Source organism: Pristiophorus japonicus, chromosome 7 (assembly GCF_044704955.1).
Source record: "Pristiophorus japonicus isolate sPriJap1 chromosome 7, sPriJap1.hap1, whole genome shotgun sequence".
Lineage (NCBI taxonomy): Eukaryota > Metazoa > Chordata > Chondrichthyes > Pristiophoridae > Pristiophorus > Pristiophorus japonicus.
The window spans coordinates 19,168,585-19,187,737 of NC_091983.1; positions in this window are offsets into that span (position 1 = coordinate 19,168,585).

A 19,153-nucleotide genomic window follows, 5' to 3' on the forward strand; every position below is an offset into this window, starting at 1 on the left:
TGCCAGACCTGAAGCCGATGTAGGTCAGTTAGCACAGGGGTGATGGATGACTGGGACTGAGTGCGAGTTAGGATACAGGCAGCCGAGTCAATAGTTGGTTAATAGTTGGTATATGCACTGAACATTCTTCGCACAATCACACTACAGTTCTACCCTTCCGAACATGATCACGCTTTTGCAAACCTCTGCCAAATTTTATCAAGACACTATTTATATACGTTTTTTTGTCAGCAAAAAAGTTATTCAGTCAACTTTTCCAAGGTTGGATGAAATATTATATTTATAGTCTCTGTACACTTTCACACCTTCGATCCCAGAACTATGAAAAACTACAATGGCCAAGAGTCAAACAATTGGAGCTATTATGTGTAATGTAGCGTTGACTGGACACATACCCTAGGTAGTTTGAAATGACAGATCTGTAAAATACCAATGAATGAGAATGACCCCAGGTAGCTGAAAGTGACTCCTGCATCAGGTACATACAGAACAGAACAAAATGAAACAATGAAACATATACACAAAGGAATAGGAACATATGTTATTGGAAGCATTTTGTGATTGCTGGTAGATATAAATGGTTTACAATGCATGTTTTAGTGGTTGTGAACTGGAAAGGACAAAATGATTTTTCAGTGACTTTCCACATAAAGTATAGTTCCATGAAGACAGTCCACTCTGATTTATACGGATTGTTGCTTGACATTATTGACGCCCAACGAAGCCTCTCAAATCATTATTTCACACAACATTTACGACTTAATAGCCAACGATGCAAAACAAAATAAAAGGTGTTAATGCTTCTGGAACACTAGGAACACGAGTGCGATCACGCTTCACTCACACTCACACGTCGCACCTCCTTTGCCCAAACAACAGCCAATTTTAGTTGCACCTTGTGTTTTTTCCTCTGTGAGCTTTCTATTAAGGATTGAATGCAGCCAGCAAAATCAGTCACATGCCATTTAAAGAGTAACGGCAAGCAGGGCGTCAAGGAACATGGATAAAAGCCAATGTATTGGAAACAGAAGCACTACCCAAAAGATGACTCGATAAAACGGGATAAGTGCTTAAAGAGCAGAAGCTTTCACACTCTTGCCGCTAGCTCGTAAATATCTGAGCGAGCCCTCGTTCCATTCAAGCAGCCCACAGAGGTCCCTTTGACACTGCCTGGACATAGCATCTGTCCTGGTTAAACAATGGTACAATTAGATGCATTCTCTCGGCAGGATAAAAGGGCCCCCTCTCCCTCATGCCATGTTTTGGGGCATTTTCCAAGCCGGGGCTGTTCAACGTTAAACAACCATTTTGTGGCACTCTTTGCTCATCAATAATAGAACATTGCGGTCTTGAAAAAAGGCAAGATATAAAGAGTGGGAGAGAGAGAGAGAGAGAATTGATATGGAGAAGGAGTTATATTTAGAACAGATGGTGCCTCGCATCTGCATTGTTAGTGTGTGTGTGTGTGTATCGTTGCCACAATAATGAACTGATTTTGTGGCAACCAATGGAGCTGGAAAATGCCTCATTGATTTACATTCGACAAATACTCGTGTTAAAACAGAGTGCCACAGAACCAGGGATTATGTTTAAATGGGACAGAATTTCAATGATTTTAAATAGAGAGCCATAAAAGGCCAATACTTTGCTTTCAGTGACACGGTTCCATTATCGAGACCGAGCACTGAACTAAATCAAGGGTGAATAGCTATTGCTTGTGATAACGTCCCTCGTTTGATATTATTTTCAGATATGATGATTCCCTGCTGGGTTTTCATTGTATCTGCTCTCACATCGGCACCATCTCGACATTCCCTTCCCATAATGGAGCTGTAAATTAAGTCGTTTTACTGCCTGACTCCCATTTAAAAACCCATTCACACCACTTTAAACAGACAAGCTTGATAAAACACCCTTTGATACAGCCGTGAGAAGGTTGAAGTATAAATATCACAGAAACCAATAAATAAAACATAACTTCGCTAGATTAATAGGAGCTTCAATCCAATGGCATTTGTTTTCACCGAAGGCACGACATTCCAAGCGTGTGCGTTTCAATCTTCCCCACTTCTGTGCCTGTATTCTAGTTTACATTGCACCATATATCACATTGTGCACTGACTTATCGTGATTATAAATGGCCTGCAAAAATCAAATATTAAAACATCTAGCCGGGCTATCTCTGACAGCGTACGCTGCGCAGAGTTTGAATTGGTGGAATAAAACTAATTCAACTAATATTGCGTCAGTTCTTCCTCATGCCTTTTTTTTCCCAACTGGAAAGACTTTCAGTATGTTTGACTTTGAAATCTAGCACGCAGACAGATTCATATATTCTCAACATCTGAGGAAAGCAGCGCTGTCCTGGGTAATGACACTGCCGGCTTCTTTTCCCTTAGTCTCAGGAGAGCCATGCTCGCTGCCTCTGGGTGCTGTTAGTTTCCAATTGGTTGCCTCTTCACCTGGAGACATTGCAGTGCTGATCTGTCCGCTTTCCCAAAAGGTGATCTTCCGCCGCGTAATTTCCCTTCGCTGTAATCAACAATGCTCTAATAAATGTAGGTTGATTTCTGACACTGCACGTCAAATGGAGCAACAGAAAAAAAGTGTCTGCCATCTGACTAATTCCACCTTATTTCTCCACGGCTAAAGGCGATAAACCTCAGCTGACAATGTCCAGTCACACCATGAAGGACAAATTGTTCACGGCGACTGCATTAGTTTGATATATGGGACTCTTTTGGGCGGCAAAATAAATCACCTTCCTTCCAGATAAATGTAAATATATGAATACTACAAGCTATAACATCACTTGATAATTTGATTCCCCTTCACCACGTCCTTGAAACTTCCCAAGAAGCTTTGCAGGCTCCTGCAGTGCCGCGATGTCTGTGAAAGATGAAACAAAGTTTTAACCTTCCCCATGAAAACCAGCTTTATGTTTCTGTGAAATACTACTATTTATTTCCCGGCCATTGTGGACTGCGTTTCTTTCCGAAATTACCTTAGCCCTTTTTTTTTAACCTCTAGCACTTGATATATGCGCTGATATACATATATGTATAACAACAACAACATTTCTTTATATAGAGCCTTTAACGTAGCAAAACGTCGCCAGGTGCTTCACAGCAGTGTAATAAGACAAAACAGATACATTTGACAGGAGCCACAGAAAAATAAATTACAGAAGATGAACAAAAGCTTGGTTAAAGAGGTAGATTTTAAGGAGCATCTTAAAGGAGGAAAGAAAGGCAGAGAGGCGGAGAGGTTTAGGGAGGGAGTTCCAGAGCTTGGGGCTCAGGCAGCTGAAGGCACGGCCACCAATGGTTGAGTAGTTACAATCAGGGATGCTCAAGAGGGCAGAATTTGAGGAGCGCAGAAATCTCTTGGGGTTGTGAGACTGAAAGAGATTACAGATATAGGGAGGGGCAAGGCCATGGGGGGATTTGTAAACAAGGATGAGAATTTTGAAATTGAGGCGTTGCTTAAACGGGAGCCAATGTAGGTCAGCGAGCACAGAGGTGATGGGTGAGCGGGACTTGGTGCGAGTTAGGACATGAGTTTCGGATGACCTCAAATTAAAGTAGAATGTGGGAGCACAGCAGGAGTGCATTGGAGTAGTCAGGTATAGAGGTAACAAAGGCATAGATGAGGATTTCAGCAGCAGAAGAGCTGAGACAGGGATGGAGGCGGGCGATGTTACAGAGGTGGAAAGAGGCGGTTTTATATATAAATATATATATATATATGTAAGTAGGCTATTCAGAAATAAGCTTGCCAGTTTTTACATTAATCCCCTGACCCTCAAGCAGCACACTTGTACAATGCATTGCACACAGCTCAAAAGCACAGTCATTTCCAAACTGGCAATAGTGCACATATTACTCAAATTAGAAAAACAGAGAAGGAAGTAGAAACATAATAAAGTAGACTACACTGAAGTCAACACAAGACTTCACAGGTATTGCTTTGCAATGGGGGAAAAAAGCAAATGAAGGGGAAAAGGAACATATTGAGGTGGGAGATTTGCTACCCATTATTGCTTAAGCAAAAATACAGCTGGGTAATAGAGAACACACTGCAGTCCTTGGAAAATGTATCTTAATACTTTTATATCATGACAACATTCGTGTGCCCAGGAGGTCGTACTGTATCTATTATGTTGGTATGTCTGGATGAGTGCAGCTCCAACAACACTCAAGGACCTCAAGACCATCCAAGACAAAGCAAGTCGCTTCATCGGCACGCCATCCACCACCTTAAACATTCACTTCCTCCACTACCGGTGCATTGTGTCTGCAGTGTGTACCATCTACAAGTTGCACTGCAGTTATTTGCCAAGGCTTCTTCAGCAGCACGCCCCAAACCTGTGACTTCCCCCACCTAGGAGGACAGGGGCAGCAAGCACATGGGAATATCAATGCTTGGAGGTTCCCACATACCATACACATACCTTGAAGAATCCCTTTTCTGAGTCCCAACGGGTGACAAGTTGATCCTCCTTGGCGACTTTAACGTTAGAGTTGGAAAGGACACAAACCTCTGGGGAGGTGTGATTAGCAGAGAGGGTGTAGGGATAACCAACTCCAATGGTACCCTCCTCCTGACAAAATGCTTAGACTTTGGCCTCGTCATAACCAACCGTCAGAGAGACAAGGACAAATATTCATGGCAACACTCTCGATCCAAGCACTGGCATCTGCTAGACTATATCATTGTCTGAGCGCAGGGACCATAAGGATGTGCGCATCACCCATGACATGACAGGAGCTGACCACTGCTGGGTGGATCACTGCTTAATCCACTTGGTAATGTCCATCAATGTAGCCAGAAAACAGCGGCGGTAACAGAAATAATGCCACAGGAAAATCAACACTGGAGTACTCAAAGACCCTGCTAAGAAAGCGCTATTCAGCCAACGCCTCACTACCAACCTGACGACTCACAGTGATCCAGAGATGCAGAATGTCCACAGAGCCTGGTCTGCCCTCAAGGCCTCCATAATTAGCACCTGTGAAGAGATGCTCGGTCACTCGACCAGGAAACACCAAGACTGGTTCGACAAGAACGACCAGGAGATCCAGGAGCAAATAAGCCACAAGGTCAAGGCATTCTTGAACTGGAAACAGCAAGACAACTCGAGAGCAAGGAAGCAGCTCTACGGACGTCTGAAAGCCAATGTCCAACAAAAGATTTGCGATCTAAAGAAAAGATGGTGGATGGAGAAAGCGCAGGAGATCCAGCAGCTTTCCGATAACCATGACTGTGTGGATTCTTCAACGCAGTCAAGACCACTTATGGCCCAAGCATCCAAGGTCGTACTCCACTGCTGGCCAAGAACGGAGAGGTACTCATCAAGGACAGAAAGGCAGCCATTGCCCACTGGAAGGAGCACTTCGAAGATCCCCTTAACCGAGACTGTGTCTTCGACGTGAGTATATTCAACTCCATCCCACAGCATGCTACCCGCCACCACCTCAGTACAACCCCAGCCCAGCATGAGGTTGAAAAGGTCATCTGACAACTGAAGAACAACAAGGCCTCAGCAGCATTGGAATCCCCACCGAAGCACTAAAACATGGTGGAAAAGCACTATTGGCATGAATACATGAACTCATTTCTCTTATTTGGATGGAGGAGAGCATGCAGGGGATCTCAGAGATGCCATAATCATGACCATCTTCAAGAAAGGGGACAAGTCCGATTGCGGTAACTACAGAGAAATCTCCCTGATGTCTACCACAGGGAAAGTCATCGAAAGAACTCTCCTCACTCCCCTTCTCCCTGTGGCTGAAGAGCACCTCCCAGAGTCACAATGCGGATTCCACCCACTAAAGGGCACAATGGACATGATCTTCACCACGAGTCAAATTAAAGAGAAATGCAGGGAACAGCACCAACCGCTGTACATGACCTTTTTTGACCTCACAAAAGTCTTTGACACTGTCAACCATGAGGGATTTTGGAGCATCTTCCTCAAGTTCGGATGCCCTCAAAAGTTTGTCACCATCCTCCACCTGCTTTACGATGACATGCAAGCCATAATCCTGACCAACGGATTCACCACAGACATGTATGGACCAGGGTCAAGTAAGGCTGTGTCATTGCACCAACACTCTTCTCAATCTGCAGTGTTCCATCTCACCCTCAGTAAGTTCCGTGCTGGAGTGGAGCTAATCGACAGAACAAACAGGAAACTGTTCAACCTGCATCCTCTCCAGACCAGATCCAAGGTTGTCCCATGCTCTGTCATTGAATTATAGTATGCAGATGATGCCTGCGTCTGCGCACACTTGGAGGCCGAACTCCAAACCATCGTCAACACCTTCAACGTAGCATATGAGAGCATGGGCCTTACACTAAACATTCGTAAGACAAAGGTCCTCTACCAACCTGCCCCTGCCACACAGTACTGCCCCCCGATTATCAAATCCACGATGAGGCCATGGACAATGTGAACCATTTTCCATACCTCAAAGGCTACTGTCAGCAAGGGCAGACGTCGAGGACACGAGCCAACACCAGCTTCAGTGTGCCAACGCAGCCTTCAGTCAACTGAGGAAGAGAGTGTTTGAAGACCAGGACCTCAAACCCAGCACAAAGCTCATGGTCTGCAGGGCAGTAGTGACCCACCCTCTTATATGCTTCAGAGACGTGGACTATGTACAGCAGGCACATCGAAGCACTGGAGAAGTACCACCAACACTGCCTCTGCAAGATCCTGCAAATCCATTGGCAGGATAGGTGCACCAACATCAGGCCATCATCCCCAGTATCGAAGCACTGACCACGCTCGATCAGCTCCGACGGACAGGCCATATCGTCTGCCTGCCCAACATGAGACTCCCAAAACAAATGCTCTACTCGGAGCTCTGACACGGCAAGCGAGCCCCAGGAGGGCAGAGGAAACACTTCAAGGACATCCTCAAAGCCTCCTTGAAAAAGTGCAACATCCCCAGCGACACCTGGGAATCCCTGTCCCAAGACCACGCAAAGTGGAGGAGAAGCATCCGGCAAGGTACCAAACGCTTCGAGTCTCTTCGCCGGGAGCAAGCGGAAGCCAAGCGCGAACAGCGGAAGGAGTGTACGGCAACCCAAGCACCCCACCCACCCGTACCTCCAACCACCATCTGCCCCACCTGTGACAGACTGTAGATCCTGCATTGGACTCCTCAGTCACCTTAAAACTCATTTTTAGTGTGAATGCAAGTCATCCTCAACTCCATGTGACTGCCTAAGAAGAAGAACATACCATCGTGACTTAGTCATATATCACCATTTCTTCAATGTCGCTGGTTACATTTCCTGGAGATCCCTCCCTCTGTAACAGCACTGTGGGAGCACCTTCATCACAGCAGTTCAAAGAACGTGGCTCATCACCACCTGCTCAAGGGCAACTAGGGATGGGCAATAAATGCCCTCCTTGCTCATGATGCCCTCATCCCCAGAATCAATGAAAAAAATGTTTTCCAACTGGTGTCAATTTTCTACATGGGGAAAGTTTAATGAATGTACTTTTGTCCAAGTTTCCATCTTGCATGAAACATTTGAAGCAATGTTGCTGTTACTTGTGCTGAGTTTTGGCCAATTTCCTAAAGATTACAGCATCTTTGATGAGCATTCCACCTCTCAATTATTTTCTTTTCTTTAATGTCATATCTCTCAGCATTAAGTTACTGGTCTAATGCTAATGCCACTACCATTGATGGTGGAGGTGATGCCTTTGACCTGCATGGCATCAAAGTGCATGAAACACAAAAGGATAGTGTGCAGGTAAAGCAAGTGATCAGGAAGGCCAATGGAATCTTGGCCTTTATTGCAAAGGGGATGGATTATAAAAGCAGGGAAGTCTTGCTACAGCTATACAGGGTATTGGTGAGGTCACACCTGGAATACTGCATGCAGTTTTGGTTTCCATATTTATAAAAAGATATGCTTGCTTTGGAGGCAGTTCAGAGAAGGTTCACTAGGTTGATTCCGGAGATGAGGGGGTTGACTTATGAGGAAAGGTTGAGTAGGTTGGGCCTCTACTCATTGGAATTCAGAAGAATGAGAGGTGATCTTATCAAAACGTATAAGATTATGAGGGGGCTTGACAAGGTGGATACAGAGAGGATGTTTCCACTGATGGGGGAGAAGAGAACTAGAGGGCATGATCTTAGAATAAGGGGCCGCACATTTAAAACTGAGATGAGAAGAAATTTCTTCTCTCAGAGCACAGTAAATCTGTGGAATTCGCTGCCTCAGAGAGCTGTGGAAGCTGGGACATTGAATAAATTTATGACAGAAATAGACAGTTTCTTAAACAATAAAGGGATAAGGGGTTATGGGGAGTGGGCAGGGAAGTGGATCTGAGTCCATGATCAGATCAGCCATAATTGTATTGAATGGCGGAGCAGGCTCGAGGGGCCATATGGCCTACTCCTGTTCCTATTTCTTATGTTCTTATGTTCTTAAAGTATAGATAGTGTAAGCCATTGATATTTCACTGTGTGATATCCATAATGTATTTGTTCAGCCGCTCAATGTGAAAGTCCTCTATTCTTTATTTTAAGAAACTCATTAATTCATTTTTTTAAATAGGTAAACACACTAACCAATACATTATATCTACTGCACAATCTACCTTAACCCAATTACTAGTACCGGAGTATATCGCTCAGCAGGTCAGTCTATTGCTAGATTGCACAACATTGCTAAAGGCATTTGCATCAGCCTTAGCTCAGAATCAATTTATTCCTGCAATTCTACATATTTGAAATGAAAGGGAAAAACAAACATGATTAATTTTGAAATAAATTTGTTTTTGTGTCATGGCTGCAGGTTCTATTTGTAAAATCAACTGTTTGCTCTTCATTAATCTGCTTCTTGGCTCTTTTAGAGATTCTGTCACTTCCTGATTGAGGAAATTCATCTTCAATCAGATTCGTATACCCTGTAGGTTGAATATATATATAGGGATCTGACATCCTATATGTCGAGATGCTCTTCTGAAAGGAGGGCTAGCGACTGTATGATGAGAGATAAATTACTGACAAAATATTTGCCAGAATTATTTGACCTATAATTATAATGTCAGTTCAACAATTATTTTCAGGACACCAATATTTCTCAATACACAAGGGGCGAACACTATTTTCACTGGTTTTAAAAAAAAATAACAAGTTCCATGAGAGCAAGTATTTGAAAACTAGTATTTACAGTTATGAAGACGGGCATGACAGCTTAAATTGGCTGGGTAATTGTTCTGTACACCCCCAAGATAAATCAGGCTGGGTCATTATGGTCTGCAATTCCCCCGATAAATCAGGGTGGGTTATTATGGTCTATATTCCCTCATCTGATTCAGGGTGGTCACTATGGTCGCTATTTCTCCAGCTAAATCAGGGTGAGAGATTGGCCTAGATTTTGCTGTTATTTAGATTTGTTTGTGCACGTTTAGGTTTTAAAAAATGTTGCCATCGCAAATTTCTGGAAGTGTGAGCTTATAATGAGAGAGAAACAGAGCATGTGGGATCTGAGTGAACAGGGCGTGCAACTGTGTATCTACTTAACCAATCAGATTGAAGGATTGAGAAATAAACAACTGAAGGACTTTGAAGAAGTAATGGAGAGGGTTGAAGACGGTAATGCAGTTGATGTATGGACTTATAAAAGGCGTTTGATAAAGTACCACAAAATAGACTCATTAGCAAAATTGAAACCGATAGGATTAAAGGGATCGTGGATATGAAATTGGCTAAGGGAACAAAAACAGAGAGTAGTGGTGCATGGTTGTTTTTCAGGCTGGAGGGAGGTATGCAATGGTGTTCCCCAGGGGCAGGAATTAGAACCATTGTTGTTTTTGATATATATTAATAGCCTGGCCTTTGGTATATATGGCAGATGAAATGAAACTCAGAGATGTCGTTAGCAGTGAGGAGGATAGTAACAGACTTCAGAAGGATATCGGCAGATATAAGAACAGAAAGACTTGTGGATGTATATACACAAATGTTTGAAGGTGGCAGGACAAGTTAAGAAGGTTTTTACAAAGGTATATCGGATCTTTGGCTTTATCTGTTGTGTATCTGTAAAGCATGCACTCCCATGTTCCGCCACCAGGGAGCTCATCCCCTGAAGTCCCAAGGGATCCCAGCATCCCTTGGGAGCACTGTACATAAGTCGGCCCCTAAGGCCTGTTCTTCACTCTGGAGTGTCTTATTAAAGACTGAGGTCACTGTTACTTTAACCTCCCTGTGTGCAGCCTCATCTGTGTTAGGAACACAATAACTGGCGACGAGTATATGAATCTAATGCAAGGATGCAGCAAACTGTGGGCATCCTGGAGAAGTTCTCGGAGGGTGAGGACTGGGAAGCCTATATCGAATGGTTAGACCAGTACTTTGTAGCCAACGAGCTGGACGGAGAAGGAAGTGCTGCAAAAAGGAGAGTGGTCCTCGTCACTGTCTGCGGGGCACCGACCTACAGCCTCATGAAGAATCTTCTGGCTCTGGTGAAACCCACAGATGAGTTATATGAGGAGCTGTGTATACTGGTTCGGGAGCATCTTAACCCAAGAGAGAGCGTGCTGATGGCGAAGTATCGGTTCTACACGTGCCAGCGATCTGAAGGTCAGGAAGTGCTGAGCTATGTCGCCGAGCTAAGACGACTTGCAGGACAATGTGAGTTTGATGGCTAACTGGAGCAAACGCTCAGAGGCTTTTTTGTACTGGGCATTGGCCACGAGACCATCCTCTGAAAACTTTTGACTGTAGAGACACCGACCTTCAGTAAGGCCATTGCGATAGCACAGGCATTTATGTCCACCAGTGATAACACCAAACAAATCTCTCAGCACACAAGTGCTAGCAATGTTTGTAAATTAACTGGAACTGTGTTTGCAAGCAGAAATGTACAGGGCAGAACCCACGAGTCTGCAACTGCCAGCAAGCCTCAGGTACCCAGATGACTCAGAGTCCCCAACAAAGGATGAATGCAAGGTAATTCATACCTTGTTGGCGTTGTGGAGGCTTCCATTCAGCCTATTCATGCCGCTTCAAAGAGTATGTTTGCAAGAACTGTGGAACAATGGGGCACCTCCAACAAGCTTGCAAACGAGCTGCAAGCTCTGCAAAACCACCAAGTGGCAGAGGAAGATCGGTCCATGGTGGATCAAGGCAATTTCGAGCCTCAGAGAGAGGAGGCAGATGCTGAAGTACACGGGGTGCACACATTTTCGACGAAATGTCCACCTATAATGCTAAATGTAAAATTGAATGGCTTACCCGTAGACATGGAACTGGACACTGGCGCTAGCCAATCCATCATGAGTAAAAAGATGTTGAGAGACTGTGATGCAACAAGGCATTCAGACCAGCCCTGAGCCCCATCCACACAAAACTAAGAACGTACACCAAAGAGCTTATCACTGTCTTGGGCAGCACTATGGTCAAGGTCACCTACGAGGGCACGGTGCACGAACTGCCACTCTGGATTGTCCCAGGCGATGGCCCCACACTGCTTGGAAGGAGCTGGCTGGGCAAAATCCGCTGAACTGGGATGACATCCGAGCGCTATCACATGTTGATGAGGCCTCATGTACCCAGGTTCTTAACAAATTTCCTTCCCTTTTTGAGCCAGGCATTGGAAACTTTTCTGGGGCGAAGGTGCGGATCCACTTGGTCCCAGAGGCACGACCCATTCACCACAAGGCGCGAGTGGTACCTCACATGATGAGGGAGAGAGTGGAAAGCGAGCTGGACAGGCTGCAACGCGAGGACATCATCTCCCCAGTGGAATTCAGTGAGTGGGCCAGCCCAGTTGTTCCAGTACTCAAAAGTGATGGTACGGTCAGGATTTGCGGTGATTATAAAGTAACTATTAATCGTTTCTCGCTACAGGACCAATACCCGCTACCTGTAAATCATGCACTCCCATGTTCTGCCACCAGGGAGCTCATCCCCTGAAGTCCCAAGGGATCCCAGCATCCCTTGGGGGCACTGTATATAAGCCGGCCCCTAAGGCCTGTTCCTCACTCTGGATTGTCTTATTAAAGACTGAGGCCACTGTTACTTTCACCTCCCTGTGTGCAGCCTCGTCTGTGTTAGGAACACAATATTATCAATAGAGGAATAGAGTACAAAAGCAAGGAAGTAATGCTAAACCTTTCTCAAACCCTGGTTAAGCACCAACTGGAGTATTGTGTTCAATTCTGGTCACCACTCTTTAAGAAGGATGTCAAGATTTATAGGGTGTGCAGAGAAGATTTACTAGAATGGTATCAGAGATCAAAGATTCCAGTTAAGTGGAGAGACTAGAGAAACTGGGGTTGTTCTTCTTGGAGTAGAGAAGATTAAGGGGAGATTTGATTAATGTGTTCAAGATTATGAAGGGTTTGGACAGAGTAAATAAAGAGAAAATGTTTCCAGTGGCGGAGGGTTGGTAACCAGAGGACACAGATTTAAGGTAACTGGCAGCGACATAATTAATTTTTTTAAGGCAGCGATTTATGATCTGGTATGCACTGCTTGAATGGGTGGTGGGAACAGATTCAATAAAGTTTCAAAAGGGAATTGGGTAAATACTATGGGGAAAGAGTAGGCTAGTGGAGGTAATTGAATAGTTCATTCAAAGAACTGGCACATGCACGATAGACCAAAGTAAGTGTAAATCAGAGTGGGTGAATTTAATGTCAAATCAGGTACAGAAAGAGAAATAAAGAGAGGGATTAAGAGAGAAGGAAAAAGAGGCAGAAAGGAAAAGTATTTTTGTTAAGTTTAAATGTTACATTTTTAAAATCTCCAACAAGAATAGTCCTATTCGTTGCAATTGTGAGGACTCTAACGTCAAAAAAGCAGCAAGAATGATTCCCAGAACATAACTCATGTTGAGACACTCAGAATTTAATATAAACAACAAATCCATCTGATATTATTTATTAAAGAAGAGATATTCACCCTATTGGTTCAGGCTGGATTTGATTCCAGGGCTTAACGATTAAGTGCTCAGATTCACTGTGCCATCAGTATTCAGTAAGCTTGAAATTTTAAGATTACCTGCTGCTGCAACCATTGGGAAACTGGGTGTTTTTGAGAACCAAGAGTAATTTTACTGGAATTTGAATCTGAAGTGTGAATTGGAGAAGAGCGTGCCTTCATATGTGTAAGCACCCAGTGTGATGGCTCAGCTGACATCAAAGCCCATCAGCTCTGTGTCTGGCAGGTTAGACTGCTCCTCACTTGAAGGTGCAAAGAAGAGATAGAGCTGAATAACAAATGCTTGTCGCTGTAGATTTTAAGACTCTACAGATTTTCAAATATCCTGGCCGGGTACATGGAACCTTTAGCGCTGGCCATTAAGGCCCGTTTGGAAGAAGAAAATGGCGGCCACCCGCTTCAGGCATGGAACGCGGCGGCTGTCATTTTGTGCAGGTCGGCAGCGCTGCCGTTGCCTGCGCTTGTTTCCAATATTTAAATGATCCAGATCGTGACAACAATCAGCGTGTAATGCCTGAATTGACACAGGATCTGTGATTTTGGATGTCACCGCTCTCAATAACGCCCACTCCAAACCACACACGAAAGAATTTGTGTGCAGTAGTACAAACTTTCCAATCCAACTTTATCCATATATACATCCAATATTATATAAAAAGATCAACGGATCACCCTTGTGCATTCCCTTAGTGAGTGCCTTCCATGTGCCTTTACCTGTCCCAATGCAGTCATGCAGTGCTACCCCAGTGGCTGCAGCATGGCTGGTGGAAGGCTGCTGACTTTCACCAGGTGAGACTGCACATGGCCTTGCAGGACGAACTCGAGGAGCTAGTGGCTGGGAGTGTGAAATCGAGTTATGGTGTTTGTTGTTCTTCACTTTCCTCTCTCTCTACTTAGTCAACCAATGGCTGGGCAGGCTGGACTTCTTGTTCGTCTGAAATGAGGAAGGCACAAGGTTAGGTTTGATGGGAGGGAGTTAAAGTAAGATGTGCATGCTTACTCCATGTGCAGCCTATACATCAGAATAGATTGTGGGACAAGGGGGAAGTGGGATGTGAGAAGAAGGATTAAGTATGAGGTTACCGGCATCTTGTACTCTTCTAGATCTGCCTCTGGCCAAGGGTTCAGCCATGCCCCTGCCAAGAATGGCCAGCACTGTCTCCTCCAAGGGGGTGAAGTGAAGCTAGGAATGTGAGGTGTCCCTTGAGTTTGGTAGAGATTGTTAGTTGGTGTGTGATGGTTGTGTGGGAGTTGATTGTACATTGAGTAGTGGTTCAGTTGGTAGGAGATGGTTTTTGAAGATGCCTGTTGAGAAACTTTTAGCATTTTCGATCAGCAGAAGGCTGCATCCTTAAGAGGTGCAGGCTGCCTAGTGCGGAAGGAACTTTATTTTTTTAATCTGCAGAAGGCAGCTCACCTTTAAGAGGTGAAGACTGCCTAGTGCTGAAACATAGAAACATGGAAACATAGAAATTTACAGCACAGAAGGAGGCCATTTCACCCCATCGTGTCTGTGCTGACTGACAAAGAGCCATGGCCCTTGGTCAGCAGCCCTAAAGGTTACATATAAACCTATGAACAATGACAGAAAGGGAAAGAGCACCCAGCCCAACCAGTCCGCCTCACACAACTGCGACACCCCTTATAGTGAAACATTCTACACTCCACCCCAACCAGAATCATGTGATCTTCTGGGAGAGGCAAAAAACAAATAAAAATCCAGACCAATTTAGGGAGTAAAAATCTGGGAAAATTCTTCTCCAACCCATCCAGGCGATCAAAACTAGTCCAGGAGATCACCCTGCAGTACTTACCATTATATCTGCACCATCCAACAAAAGGTCATCCAGTCTCATCCCAATTACCAACTCTAGGTCTGTAACTCTGCAAATTACTGCACTTTAAGTGCCCATTCAACCATTTCTTAAAAGTGGTGAGGGTATCTGCATCCACCATTCTTCCAGGCAGCAAGTTCCAGATCCCCACAACCCTCTGCATAAAGAAGCTCCCCCTCAAATCCCCTCTAAACTTTCCACCAATCATCTTAAAAGTATGCCCCCTCAAAATAGACCCCAATGGAAATAGACCCTTACTATCCACTATGCCCAGGTCCCTCAATATTTGGCACATATCAATGAGGTCGCCTCTCAACCTCCTCTGTTCCAATGAGAACAAGTCCAGCCTATCCAATCTGTCCTCATAACTAAGATTGTCCATTCCAGGCAGCATCCTAGTAAATCTCCTCTGCATCCTCTCTAGTGTAATCATGTCCTTCCTATAATACGGTGACCAGAACTGCATGCAGTACTCCAGCTGTGGCCTAACCAAAATATTATACAATTTAAGCATAACCTCTCTGCTCTTATATTCTATGCCTCGGCCAATAAAGACAAGCATTCCGTATGCCTTCTTAACCACCTTATCCACCTGACCTGCTACTTTCATGGTTCTGTGGACAAGCACTCCAAGGTCCCTTTGTTCATCTACACTATTAGGTGGCCTACGGCTTAATGTGCATACCCTTTCCTTATTAGCCCTCCCATTTCTCTGAATTAAATTCCATTTGCCATTGCTCTGCCCATCTGACCAGTAGATTGATATCCTAATGCAGTCCATGACTTTCCTCTTCATTATCAACCACACAGCCAATTTAAGTATCGTCTGCAACCTTCTTAATCATACTCCCTATATTCAAATCTGAATCGTTGATATATACCACAAAAAGAAAGGGACCTAGTACTGAGCCCTGTGGAACCACACTGGAAACATCCTTCCAGTCACAAAAACATCCATCAATCATTACCCTTTGCTTCCTACCTCCAAGCCTATTTTGGATCTAACTTGTCACTTTGCCCTGTATCCCATGGGTTTTAACCTTCATGACCAGTCTACCATGTGGGACCTTATCAAAAGCCTTGCTAGTCCATATATACTACATCGTACGCACCACCCTCATCGACTTTCTTGGTTACCTCCTCAAAAAATTAAATCAGGTTCGTCAAACACGATCTTCCCTTAACAAATCCGTGCTGACTGTCCCTAATTAATCTTTGCCTTTCCAAATGTAGATTTATCCTGTCTTTCAGGATTTTTTCCAATAATTTCCCCCTCACTGAGGTTAGGCTGACTATATTAGCAGTCTTCCAATTCTCCGGCACCATGCCCAGATCCAAAGAGGACTGGAAAATGATGGTCAAGGCCTCTGCTATTTCCTCTTTTACTTCACTCAACAGCCTGGGATGCATTTCATTTGGGCCTAGGGACTTATCTACTTTCAAAGCTGCTAACCCCCTTAATACTTCCTCTCTCACTATATTTATTTCATCCACAATATCACACTCTTCCTCGATAGCAGAATCTGCATTGCCCCTTTCCTTTGTGATAACAGATGCAAAGTATTCATTAAGAACCCTACCAATATCTTCCGCCTCCACCCAAAGATTACCCTCATGGTCTCTGATAGGCCCTACCCTTTCTTTAGTTCCCCTCTTAATCTTAATATATTTATAGAACATCTTAGTGTTTTCCTTAATTTTACTGGCCAAGAATTTCTCGTGCTCCCTCTTAGCATTCCTAATATCCTTTTTAATTTTGCCTCTTAACTTTCTATATTCCGTTAAAGATTCTATAATATTTAGCCATTCGTATATGACATAAGCATCCATTTTTTTCTTAATCCTCGCTTGTAAGTCCCTAGACATCCAGGGGGCTCTAGAATTATTTTTTCCAGCCTTTTTCTTTAAGGGAACATGTTTGGCCTGAGCCTTCCGGATCTCCTGGTTGAATGCCTCCCACTGTTCCGACACTGATTTACCCACAAGTAGCTGTTTCCAGTCCACTATGAACAAATCACTCCTTAACTTAGCAAAATTAGCTTTTCCCCAATTTGGAACTTTTATTCCAGGCCTATTCTTGTCATTATCCATAACCAACTTGAATCTGACTGAATTATGGTCACTGGCACCAAAGTGCTCTCCCATTAATACCCCTTCAACCTGCCCAGGAACTTTATTTTTTTAATCTGCAGAAGGAAGCTCATCTTTAAGAGGTGCAGACTGCCTAATGCTGAAGGGAATTTATGTTTTTATCTGCAGAAGGCTGCTCAGCTGCAGACTGCCTTGAAGAGGAACTGGAAAGCTAGCCTCGCTCGAACAACATGAACTTGGGCTGTCTGCTGAGCGCACCGTCCATCAGTAGCATGTTCTGCACTAGGCTGCACGCTCCTAGCATGGTAATTAGTGATGAACGGGCACGGTCACATCACGCATCGTGGCAGACGCACCCCTTTTTCAGCGGTATCCAATTTCTCAGCCCCCGACTTAAAATGAAATCAGCCTTGGTGAAGTTCCAAATTCTCCTGACGTCATTAGATTATGCCAGGCTCAAGCCCGGGCCTGGGTTTACACAGGATGTGGTTGGTCTGGCAGGGGACAATGATTTTCTGTTGCTTGCAGTCAGCCGTATCCTTGCTAATGCTCGCTGGCAAAGCTACCCTGCAGTATAAATCAAGCAATTTTACCAGCCGGAGGACAAAATTGTAAATGCATTGAGCCACTTTCCAAAGTGGCTGTGTAGCATAAAACATTCCAACATCTCACCCACTGATCTGCCAAGCTGCTTGTTTATATTCTCTTTCACCGCCAAAGGGCTGTAGTTTCTCTTGAGATCAGATGAGGATTTTGTTTTTTGCTGCCCAATTGTGGATGTAAAAAAATCCAGTGCTCTGTAATGTTTTGATTTGAAAGATGATGGCAAAAAATAAGTTCTCTGTTTGTGAATGAGCTTTGGATAGTTCAGCACTAAAAGAAAAGTAAGAAATATTGGTACTGGTCACGGAAGCTATTTAAATACTGGCTCAGTGATGATAATGTTTTTCACCTGAAATATTAAATTATCTTTTTTTCCCTTTCGAGTGCAGTCCTGAGGGAGCACTGCACTGTCGGAGGTGCCGTCTTTTGGACAAGACGTTAAACCAAGGCCCTGTCTGCCCTCTCAGATGGACGTAAAAGATCCCATGGCACTATTCCAAAGAAGAGCAGGGGAGTTATCCCTGGTATCCTGGCCAGATTATCTGGTCATTATCACATTGCTGTTTGTGGGAGCTTGCTGTGCACAGTTGGCCACATTACAACAGTGACTACACTCCAAAAGTTAAGCTCTTTGAGACGTCTGGTGGGCGTGAAAGGCGCGATATAAATGCAAGTCTTTCTTTCAAATGCTAATTGACCATGCTCTGAAGTTCTAGTACTTTCTGTTTTTATTTCACCTTTGTAGAATTCACTGCATTTAAAAAAATCTAGCTATAATATATTTTCAAAACGGTTTCTACACTTCATGTCCACTTAACTCTTACTTCCTGTTGTGACACTTTTCTGTTAACTTCTGTTATGAATTCCTATGTCCACATTTATAATGGTAATGTGTCATGCTGTAATTACACCCTCCCCATCACTGGTGGTGCTGTAGACCCTCAGATTTGTTGCTCCCAGCTCCTCATCCCACACTGCAGAGAAACACCTCCTACTCTTCATCCCAAAGTACTGTCAATGTTTCTATTTAACGGTAAATAATATCAAATTGAAGTACTGTAAAAAAAAATAAGGACAGACTTTAAAATGGGGACTGAATTTCATGTACATCTTGGTCCAATTATCTTCCGCCCTCTAAGCCTCATTACACAAGATTTTGATTCCCATCTGCAATGCCACGGGAGATTGACTAGAGTCAGCGGTGATTCTTTCGGATCAGACGTAAAACCAAAGCCATCATTTTCCCTCTCAGCTGGCTGTAAAAGTACCTATGGCACTATTCAAAGAATGGCAGGGGAGTTCTCCCCGATGTCCTGACCAATATTTACCGCTGAACCAAAAATTGTCTTGCTACAACTGCACAGGGCTTTGGTGAGACCACACCTGGAGCACTTTGCACAGTTTTGGTCTCCTTATCTGAGGAAGGATATCCTTGCCTTAGAGGCAATGCAACAGAGGTTCACTAGATTGTTTTCTGGGATGACAGGGTTGTCCTATGAGGAGAGATTCAGTAGATTGGACCTATACTCTCTGGAGTTTAGAAGAATGAGAGGTGATCTCATTGAAACATTCAAGATTCTGAGAGGGATTGACAGGGTAGATGCTGAGAGGTTGTTTCTCCTCGCTGGAGAGTCTAGAACTAGGCAG